The 10,301-nt window shown below is 41.1% G+C and overlaps 1 long non-coding RNA gene and 3 other non-coding genes across 6 annotated transcripts; 3 read left to right on the top strand and 1 right to left on the bottom strand.

The window, feature by feature from the left end:
* The first annotated feature begins 2,602 nt into the window (after positions 1 to 2,602).
* trnav-aac lies at positions 2,603 to 2,675 on the top strand. Its single transcript has one exon. It is a non-coding gene; the product is annotated as a tRNA-Val (tRNA).
* A 583-nt stretch (positions 2,676 to 3,258) lies between these two features.
* LOC120546302 lies at positions 3,259 to 8,548 on the top strand. 3 transcript variants are annotated; one of them, XR_005636856.1, is made up of 5 exons: positions 3,259 to 3,274; positions 7,030 to 7,153; positions 7,908 to 8,063; positions 8,154 to 8,201; positions 8,530 to 8,548. It is a non-coding gene; the product is annotated as an uncharacterized LOC120546302 (long non-coding RNA). The 3 variants fall into 3 exon arrangements; XR_005636855.1 differs by lacking the exon at positions 3,259 to 3,274 and adding an exon at positions 6,894 to 6,909; XR_005636857.1 differs by lacking the exon at positions 3,259 to 3,274 and adding an exon at positions 6,894 to 6,909 and having other exon boundaries at positions 7,926 to 8,063.
* On the bottom strand, positions 4,541 to 4,612 carry trnad-guc. Its single transcript has one exon. It is a non-coding gene; the product is annotated as a tRNA-Asp (tRNA).
* Positions 4,872 to 4,944, top strand: trnav-aac. The gene has a single exon. It is a non-coding gene; the product is annotated as a tRNA-Val (tRNA).
* Positions 8,549 to 10,301: the final 1,753 nt, after the last annotated feature.

Consider the following 10,301-nt stretch of genomic DNA (forward strand, 5'->3'; position numbering starts at 1 on the left):
GTCTCTAGGTGGAAAGTACATTTGTTTTCTATTTGATTACACTGACTAATGAAATCAAATGATTCAGTCAAATCCTCAGCCGGGCAGAAACAGAGAACTTTGGAAACGAATGCAGACACCCACGCCGGTCAGTCTTATCGGTTAGGTAAGCTTGCATGCCTTTCAGTAGCAGTTCCACCTCATGGTTGGTCCAAGCAAATAAATCCCTGGGCTTACTTTTCGACGTTGTTGTTCTTTCTCCAAATTATTATCAGGATTTGAATAACATAATTGAGCATAGTTTAATAAAAAAATATTTAAATGCTTATGTAATTCTTTTGCTCTTATTGTTCTTAGCGCCGTTGTTCTTACCTTCGTGAGCCTCAACCTCTTCGCCCATTGATGTTGTTTAATGTTCCTGGATCCGCTTTTACGTTCCTGCTTCCATCCTACGTTCCTGGATCCGAGGTAGGTGATCATATCGTCACTGTAAAGCTCTCTTTGATAGCAGGAACATGGTCAATGCTGCTGTAAAACTGTTGTCTTTCTTGGACTATATCCACTTTAATAGTGTTTTCCTTAAAAACGCATATCTTTGGCTATGTTTAGGCCTTGTATCCACACTACCTCGGGCATTTCCGCGACCCTTACGCAAAGACATTTGAAACGTTGATCAACCCGTTTAAGTTTGAAACTTGCAGGGTTGCGTTGTAGTCTGTACAGGCAGAAACTGAGAACTTTGGAAACGAATGCAGACACCCACGTCAGTCAGTCTTATCGGTTAGGTAAGCTTGCATGCCTTTCAGTAGCAGTTCCACCTCATGGTTGGTCCAAGCAAATAAATCCCTGGGCTTACTTTTCGCCGTTGTTGTTCTTTCTCCAAATTATTATCAGGATTTGAATAACATAATTGAGCATAGTTTAATAAAAAATATTTAAATGCTTATGTAATTCTTTTGCTCTTATTGTTCTTAGCCTCGTTGTTCTTACTTTCGTGAGCCTCAACCATTTCGCCTCATTGATGTTGTTTTACGTTCCTGGATCCGACTTACGTTCCTGCTTCCATCCTACGTTCCTGGATCCGAGGTAGGTGATCATATCGTCACTGTAAAGCTCTCTTTGATAGCAGGAACATGGTAAATGCTGCTATAACTATTGCTTTGAAAATCTGACCTTATATCCTACTTTAATAGTGCCTTAAAAACCTTTTTTTCCCCCCCCCCCCCCCTCCCCCCCCCCCCCCCCCCCCCCCGCGCTTGTAGTCTGTACAGGCAGAAACTGAGGAAACTTGGAAACGAATGCAGACACCCACGTCAGTCAGTCTTATCGGTTAGGTAAGCTTGCATGCCTTTCAGTAGCAGTTCCACCTGATGGTTGGTCCAAGCAAATAAATCCCTGGGCTTACTTTTCGCCCTTGTTGTTCTTTCTCCAAATTATTAACAGCATTTGACTAACATAATTGAGCATATTTCAATGAAAAATATTGAAATGTTTATGTAATTCTTTTACTCTCATTGTTGTTCTTAGCCTCATTGTTCTTACCTTAGCTGAGCCACAACCTCTTAGCCTCATTTTTGTTTTTTTACGTTTCTGGATACGTCTTACGTTACGGACACATAGAGCCGATAATCGGCCGTTGGACAGTCTGGCGAGGTCAGTGACTCGAGTCTGTTCGGTGCGTTCCGTGCCGTCGTCCGTCCGAGGGGCCGTCGGCCTTCATTTTGGCCGATGTGACATGAGAATGAAAATGACAGAGTCAGCAACTGCATGGCCTATTTCTCGCTTAAAATGTTTTCATAAACACGTTTCGGTGAACTGTTTTAGTACAACACGAGATCGTATTCTGAACAAGCCGCCATGACAGTCTGTCTTTGAATTTCGGAAGAAAACAGACCCACGTGACGCGTTCGTCCAATCAGCTGCCGGTTTTCATTTTTTGGGCAACAATACAGATTAGCCGCCTGCGCTGTTATGGAGACGATACGTACGCCTCTTCTTCGGTGTTTTCTGAGGCATTTCTTTGACCAACTCGGGGAGACTGATCAGTCCAACTGCCTTTTCTGCCGACGGTTGGCCGTCTGGTTGGTGTGTAAGCAGCTCAAAGCTCTCTTTGATAGCAGGAACATGCTCAGTGCTGCTGGAAAACTTTTGTCTTTGTTGGACTTTACCCATTCTGACCCTTTTTTTCTTAAAAACGCACAAATTATTCTTCTTGGTAAGGCCTCCGCCATCACACCCCCCGCTAACAGTAGTGTCGATGTAGCCTTGGTAAATAATTAAGAGGTAGAATATTCTCCCCGTCCGGGAATCGAACCCCGGTCTTCCGCGTGACAGGCGGAGATACTGTCCACTATACTAACGAGGAATGCCCGAGGACTAAATTTGGCACGTCACTCGCTAGGTGGCGCTATTACATCATTTAGGCGACAGTGACTACATGTAGAAACATTTAGGTTTACTATATATTCACTGTCAGTCATATCCATGACAGAGCAGCTGTGACTGAATCCTGTTTAACATATCTATGTGTCAAAAATAGACATGTCAAACGGCATTTTGAACATTTGCAGTAAAATATGAATGGTGCATTTCCCGACGAACATGTGGAAAAACCCTTTCGTCGGTTTCCGTAGTGTAGTGGTTATCACGTTTGCCTAACACGCAAAAGGTCCCCTGTTCGAAACAGGGCGGAAACACATATGTTTGAGTTTACTTCGCACAATCAAACTCTGCTGATTTAAAATCTCAATAACCTGCATGGAAAACTGTCCCTGTCTTGAAATCGTGGCCAGGCCTACCGAAGTTTCCACAGTGCACTAGTCATCACATTCGCCTGACACGTAAAATGTCTCTGGGTGGAAAGTACATTTGTTTTCTATTTGATTACACTGACTAATGAAATCAAATGATTCAGTCAAATCCTCAGCCGGGCAGAAACAGAGAACTTTGGAAACGAATGCAGACACCCACGTCAGTCAGTCTTATCGGTTAGGTAAGCTTGCATGCCTTTCAGTAGCAGTTCCACCTCATGGTTGGTCCAAGCAAATAAATCCCTGGGCTTACTTTTCGCCGTTGTTGTTCTTTCTCCAAATTATTATCAGGATTTGAATAACATAATTGAGCATAGTTTAATAAAAAAATATTTAAATGCTTATGTAATTCTTTTGCTCTTATTGTTCTTAGCCTCGTTGTTCTTACCTTCGTGAGCCTCAACCTTTTCGCCTCATTGGTGTTGTTTTACGTTCCTGGATCCGTCTTACGTTCCTGCTTCCATCCTACGTTCCTGGATCCCGAGGTAGGTGATCACTGTAAAGCTCTCTTTGATAGCAGGAACATGGTCAATGCTGCTGTAAAACTGTTGTCTTTCTTGGACTATATCCACTTTAATAGTGTTTTCCTTAAAAACGCATATCTTTGGCTATGTTTAGGCCTTGTATCCACACTACTCCGGCATTTCCGCGACCCTTACGCAAAGACATTTGGAAACGTTGATCAACCCGTTTAAGTTTGAAACTTGCAGGGTTGCGTTGTAGTCTGTACAGGCAGAAACTGAGAACTTTGGAAACGAATGCAGACACCCACGTCAGTCAGTCTTATCGGTTAGGTAAGCTTGCATGCCTTTCAGTAGCAGTTCCACCTGATGGTTGGTCCAAGCAAATAAATCCCTGGGCTTACTTTTCGCCCTTGTTGTTCTTTCTCCAAATTATTAACAGCATTTGACTAACATAATTGAGCATATTTCAATGAAAAATATTGAAATGTTTATGTAATTCTTTTACTCTCATTGTTGTTCTTAGCCTCATTGTTCTTACCTTAGCTGAGCCACAACCTCTTAGCCTCATTTTTGTTTTTTTACGTTTCTGGATACGTCTTACGTTACGGACACATAGAGCCGATAATCGGCCGTTGGACAGTCTGACGAGGGTCGTGGTTACGTATTGTTCGGTGCGTTCCGTGCCGTCGTCCGTCCGAGGGGCCGTCGGCCTTCATTTTGGCCGATGTGACATGAGAATGAAAATGACAGAGTCAGCAACTGCATGGCCTATTTCTCGCTTAAAATGTTTTCATAAACACGTTTCGGTGAACTATTTTAGTACAACACGAGATCGTATTCTGAACAAGCCGCCATGACAGTCTGTCTTTGAATTTCGGAAGAAAACAGACCCACGTGACGCGTTCGTCCAATCAGCTGCCGGTTTTCATTTTTTGGGCAACAATACAGATTAGCCTGCCGCCGGTTATGGAGACGTATTACGTCTGCGTCTCTTCGGTATTTTCTGAGGCATTTCTTTGACCAACTCGGGAGACTGATCAGTCCAACTGCCTTTTCTGCCGACGGTTGGCTGTCTGGTTGGTGTGTAAGCAGCTCAAAGCTCTCTTTGATAGCAGGAACATGCTCAGTGCTGCTGGAAAACTTTTGTCTTTGTTGGACTTTACCCATTCTGACCCTTTTTTTCTTAAAAACGCACATATTATTCTATGGTAAGGCCTCGTATCCACACCACTCCGGCTAACAGTAGTGTCGATGTAGCCTTGGTAAATAATTAAGAGGTAGAATATTCTCCCCGTCGGGGAATCGAACCCCGGTCTTCCGCGTGACAGGCGGAGATACTGTCCACTATACTAACGAGGAATGCCCGAGGACTAAATTTGGCACGTCACTCGCTAGGTGGCGCTATTACATCATTTAGGCGACAGTGACTACATGTAGAAACATTTAGGTTTACTATATATTCACTGTCAGTCATATCCATGACAGAGCAGCTGTGACTGAATCCTGTTTAACATATCTATGTGTCAAAAATAGACATGTCAAACGGCATTTTGAACATTTGCAGTAAAATATGAATGGTGCATTTCCCGACGAACATGTGGAAAAACCCTTTTCGTCGGTTTCCGTAGTGTAGTGGTTATCACGTTTGCCTAACACGCAAAAGGTCCCCTGTTCGAAACAGGGCGGAAACACATTTGTTTGAGTTTACTTCGCACAATCAAACTCTGCTGATTTAAAATCTCAATAACCTGCATGGAAAACTGTCCCTGTCTTGAAATCGTGGCCAGGCCTACCGAGGTTTCCACAGTGCACTAGTCATCACATTCGCCTGACACGTAAAATGTCTCTGGGTGGAAAGTACATTTGTTTTCTATTTGATTACACTGACTAATGAAATCAAATGATTCAGTCAAATCCTCAGCCGGGCAGAAACAGAGAACTTTGGAAACGAATGCAGACACCCACGTCAGTCAGTCTTATCGGTTAGGTAAGCTTGCATGCCTTTCAGTAGCAGTTCCACCTCATGGTTGGTCCAAGCAAATAAATCCCTGGGCTTACTTTTCGCCGTTGTTGTTCTTTCTCCAAATTATTATCAGGATTTGAATAACATAATTGAGCATAGTTTAATAAAAAAATATTTAAATGCTTATGTAATTCTTTTGCTCTTATTGTTCTTAGCCTCGTTGTTCTTACCTTTCGTGAGCCTCAACCTCTTCGCCTCATTGATGTTGTTTAATGTTCCTGGATCCGTCTTACGTTCCTGCTTCCATCCTACGTTCCTGGATCCGAGGTAGGTGATCATATCGTCACTGTAAAGCTCTCTTTGATAGCAGGAACATGGTCAATGCTGCTGTAAAACTGTTGTCTTTCTTGGACTATATCCACTTTAATAGTGTTTTCCTCCTAAAAACGCATATCTTTGGCTATGTTTAGGCCTTGTATCCACACTACTCCGGCATTTCCGCGAACCCTTACGCAAAGACATTTGGAACGTTGATCAACCCGTTTAAGTTTGAAACTTGCAGGGTTGCGTTGTAGTCTGTACAGGCAGAAACTGAGAACTTTGGAAACGAATGCAGACACCCACGTCAGTCAGTCTTATCGGTTAGGTAAGCTTGTATGCCTTTCAGTAGCAGTTCCACCTGATGGTTGGTCCAAGCAAATAAATCCCTGGGCTTAATTTTCGCCCTTGTTGTTCTTTCTCCAAATCATTAACATTTGACTAACATAATTGAGCATATTTCAATGAAAAATATTGAAATGTTTATGTAATTCTTTTACTCTCATTGTTGTTCTTAGCCTCATTGTTCTTACCTTAGCTGAGCCACAACCTCTTAGCCTCATTGTTGTTGTTTTACGTTTCTGGATACGTCTTACGTTACGGACACATAGAGCCGATAATTGGCCGTTGGACAGTCTGGCGGGTCAGTGACTCGAGTCTGTTCGGTGCGCGTTCGCGTTCCGTCGTCTCCCGAGGGCCGCCGGCCTTCATTTTGGCCGATGTGACATGAGAATGAAAATGACAGAGTCAGCAACTGCATGGCCTATTTCTCGCTTAAAATGTTTTCATAAACATGTTTCGGTGAACTATTTTAGTACAACACGAGATCGTATTCTGAACAAGCCGCCATGACAGTCTGTCTTTGAATTTCGGAAGAAAACAGACCCACGTGACGCGTTCGTCCAATCAGCTGCCGGTTTTAATTTTTTGGGCAACAATACAGATTAGCGCCGCCTGCTGTTATGGAGACGTATTACGTCTCGTCTCTTCGGTGTTTTCTGAGGCATTTCTTTGACCAACTCGGGGAGACTGATCAGTCCAACTGCCTTTTCTGCCGACGGTTGGCCGTCTGGTTGGTGTGTAAGCAGCTCAAAGCTCTATTTGATAGCAGGAACATGCTCAGTGCTGCTGGAAAACTTTTGTCTTTGTTGGACTTTACCCATTCTGACCCTTTTTTTCTTAAAAACGCAGATATTATTCTATGGTAAGGCCTCGTATCCACACCACTCCGGCTAACAGTAGTGTCGATGTAGCCTTGGTAAATAATTAACAGTTAGAATATTCTCCCCGTCGGGGAATCGAACCCCGGTCTCCCGCGCGCGAGCCGTGAATAGTAGGGCTTAATTCTCTTAACTTTTACCATTCATTCTCTATGGTAAGTCTTAAACTACGGCTGTCATATATTTGTGGCCACAAGCTGGATTTCGGGGGCGCTGTTTCCCCCTGTGGATAAAGTTAAGGAGAGACTCTTTTCTTCTTTGTTTCCTGTTTACAGTGACAGCCTTCACATCATCAGCAGCAGCAGCAGTAGAGAATATAATCCACGGAGGTTTTATATCGGTATGTACGGCGTTTTAATCACTGTTCTGTCGTCTAAGAAGCTGGTAAACTTATCAAAAGTAAGTAGTAAATGTATGTGTCTCCTTTGTTTATATGGGAAAGTGTTACGTTACGTTTAGTGTTATTGTTTTATGATTGACAGGTTCTAACTGTTTTTAGTTAATGGTATGATGTTAGCTAACATTAAGGTTAATACATTAACGTTATGCATAACGTTATATTTTAGCGTTTTTTAGTAATGTTTACCAATTGTAATAAGGTTACTTTGTGGAAGACCTGTCTGATTTTAATTTTTTTCTCTTGCTGCATGCTTCTACATTTTTTGTATTTAAAAATCATATCACTGAGACATAAATACTTCCTATTTCAGGCAACTATAGTGTACATTTTGAATGGGTAACGTTAAATACTACAGCATGTCTGGAATGGGGTTTAATTGCTATGCCAAACAGAATATTAAATTGTTAAGATTAATAGGTGAAACATTTTGTTCATCTATCTATCTATCTATCTATCTATCTATCTATCTATCTATCTATCTATCTATATCTATGTCTGTCTATCTATCTATCTATCTATCTATCTATCTATCTATCTATCTATCTGTCTATTTATCTATATGTCTATCTATCTATCTATCTACCTACCTATCTACCTATCTATCTATCTATCTATCTATGTCTGTCTATCTATCTATCTATCTGTCTATTTATCTATCTATCTATCTATCTATCGATCTATGATAATAGTATAATTATATTCATGAATAAAATCATACAAATTATTATGTGCATTGTGTTTTTCTGTGCACAGGATCCAACTTCTTTCCAGGAAAGATTACGGTGTCTTTAGCGAAGGCTCCATCAGGTAAATACCTGACACACAATAAATGTTACCATTACAGTCATCTCGTGGCGATGGAGAGGGGGATGCTTAATCTCTCTCAGTCTAAATTTGACACTGAACTAAGTAGGTGGATCTAGTTTAATAACCAGAGTATTTTTTAAACTCTTACTCCTACTGGTCATGATAATAGTCTAATGTCAGCTGTGCTTTCAGGGCCAGCAGCAGCAGTCTAAAGAGCCACGGCTGTGTCTCCACCAACAGGTTTTTTTTTCTCAGGCTGTCATTCAAGGATTTGGCATTTTAAATTTATATATTCAATAGGCACAACAAACCACATCTTTGATTGAAAATTGAATTGAATTGAATTGATTGTGTGCTTACTATATATTGATATTGTTTCTGTGCTTTACCTGTTTTCTTAAAAGCATTGTTTTTTTCATGACAAATAAATAATGATTCATAATTTAAGGAAATATGGTGTTTTCAGTCTGTATTCACAGTTTGTTAGAGAGAAAACATATAAAGACACATTGTGAAGAATAAACTAACTTGACTGTGTGAGGAAAATGACTCTGAATTGTTTTTACAGCACACAGGACAGAGCCAACGACGCCGGTTTCCAGACCTGCCGAGCCCTGATGACTACTCTGGGATTGTTGCTTCTGTGAAAGGTTATTATTTGTTGCTTCTTACTTTAAACCATCATGAATGCCCTGAATGTTTTTGTGACCAAAATCTTCTTACAGCCAGGCTGAAGGCCCCGCTGCCAGCCCCTTCTAGCTCCTCAGCTCAGATGATATGTGGACTTCAGCATGTGGAGCCAGGCTGTCGTCATGTTGTGTTAAATTGTGACAAGCACAGGTTACAACCCAACATCCCAGCTGCTGTAGCTATGGAGACCGAGGATCACTGCCCTGCTGCTGTGGTGGCCACAGACTCTCAGGTAATCCAGGTTACAGTTTTTCTAAATCTCTTTGGCACATTTACTGAACCAAATTTACAATTGTCAAAACTCTAAGTACAGCTCTCACACCACATGGCACATTCAGCATTCCAATAATCTATGTGACCTATAAAAGGTGATTACTCAATCAAAATAATGAAATCCTGTTTCAAATGTAAATAAATCCATCAATGAATAACTAAGTGGCATCAAAACAATCATTATTAATTATTGCTTAGACCAACACAGTCAAAATGCAAAGACATCCTGTCTAATGACAGTGTAATCTGAAAGTGTGATAGTTGCCCACTATGAAATATTGTCTGAAGTCTAACATTTTATATTGAGGCAGCTGAATACTATTGATGTCAACAAAAACATTTTCAACAAAACATGTATCTTGTCATTGTGTGTACATACTAGCCATAGGAAATATACATAAAGAAAGCTTGTACAAAAAAAAAGATATACAAAAGCAAAACTATTAGGAACTGCTGTACAAGTGCAGGTAAAAAGAAAAGAGGCTGTACTCTCCACCCAGCCTGTCATGCCAGGCCATGGTTGATTAAAGTGTGATTGTTGCCCTTATCTCATTTGATATTTCACTACGTGCCGTACGCCTTTCCCGCCTCTAATGCCCTTTCTTCTTACACGGGAGGCTGTTGCCCCAGTCTGTCTCCTGCATGCTCCATATTCTGCTCAGTCTGACACTTGCAGTGTAAATGTGTTTAAAATTGTGAGGAAATTGAATTGTTCCTCATTTAGCTTACAACTTTTAAAAAATGTCACATATCTATTATGTATCTTATGTGTGACAGGTTATTGTGATTGTTGGTTGCTCTATTTAGCATGTAGGGATTTTCACAGTGAACATGTGTATAATTGCATTTGAGAGTAATATGACCCAATAGCAAATGAATGCAAAATATTTTTGATCTGTAGGCTTAGACTGACTAAATCACTATATGTGATGCTGTATTGCAGGAGACCAGTGAAGATCCAGTTGGAGTGGTGCTGATCACACAGCTGGAGTGGTCTTTCAGCAGGGCTCTGAAGCAGTTTCCCGGTCCCAGCGGTCCCAGCACACAGCTGCTACCAGAGGCAGTCTTTCATGGATACAGGTCATTCAAATTACCTACCTACCATCCTCCTACAGACCAGTTAATGGTCAGGCTTAATAGGCTTAATAAGGTTGAATTAGTAATCAGTTACTCTATGCAAAATGTCAAGACTATGGGGATAATATATAATAAATGTAACAAATTGAACTGTTTTTTAACTGAATTTATTTCAAACAACTCTTCACACAATCCACAAACAATTTTTGATGCATGTTTTGTCCGAGTTTGGTAAGAAACTATATAATAAATATATGATTGTGCCATTCTCAACCCCTCCACCTGTTGCTCCGCACTAGG

The sequence above is a fragment of the Perca fluviatilis genome, chromosome 18, assembly GCF_010015445.1.
Source record: "Perca fluviatilis chromosome 18, GENO_Pfluv_1.0, whole genome shotgun sequence".
NCBI classification, from domain to species: domain Eukaryota; kingdom Metazoa; phylum Chordata; class Actinopteri; order Perciformes; family Percidae; genus Perca; species Perca fluviatilis.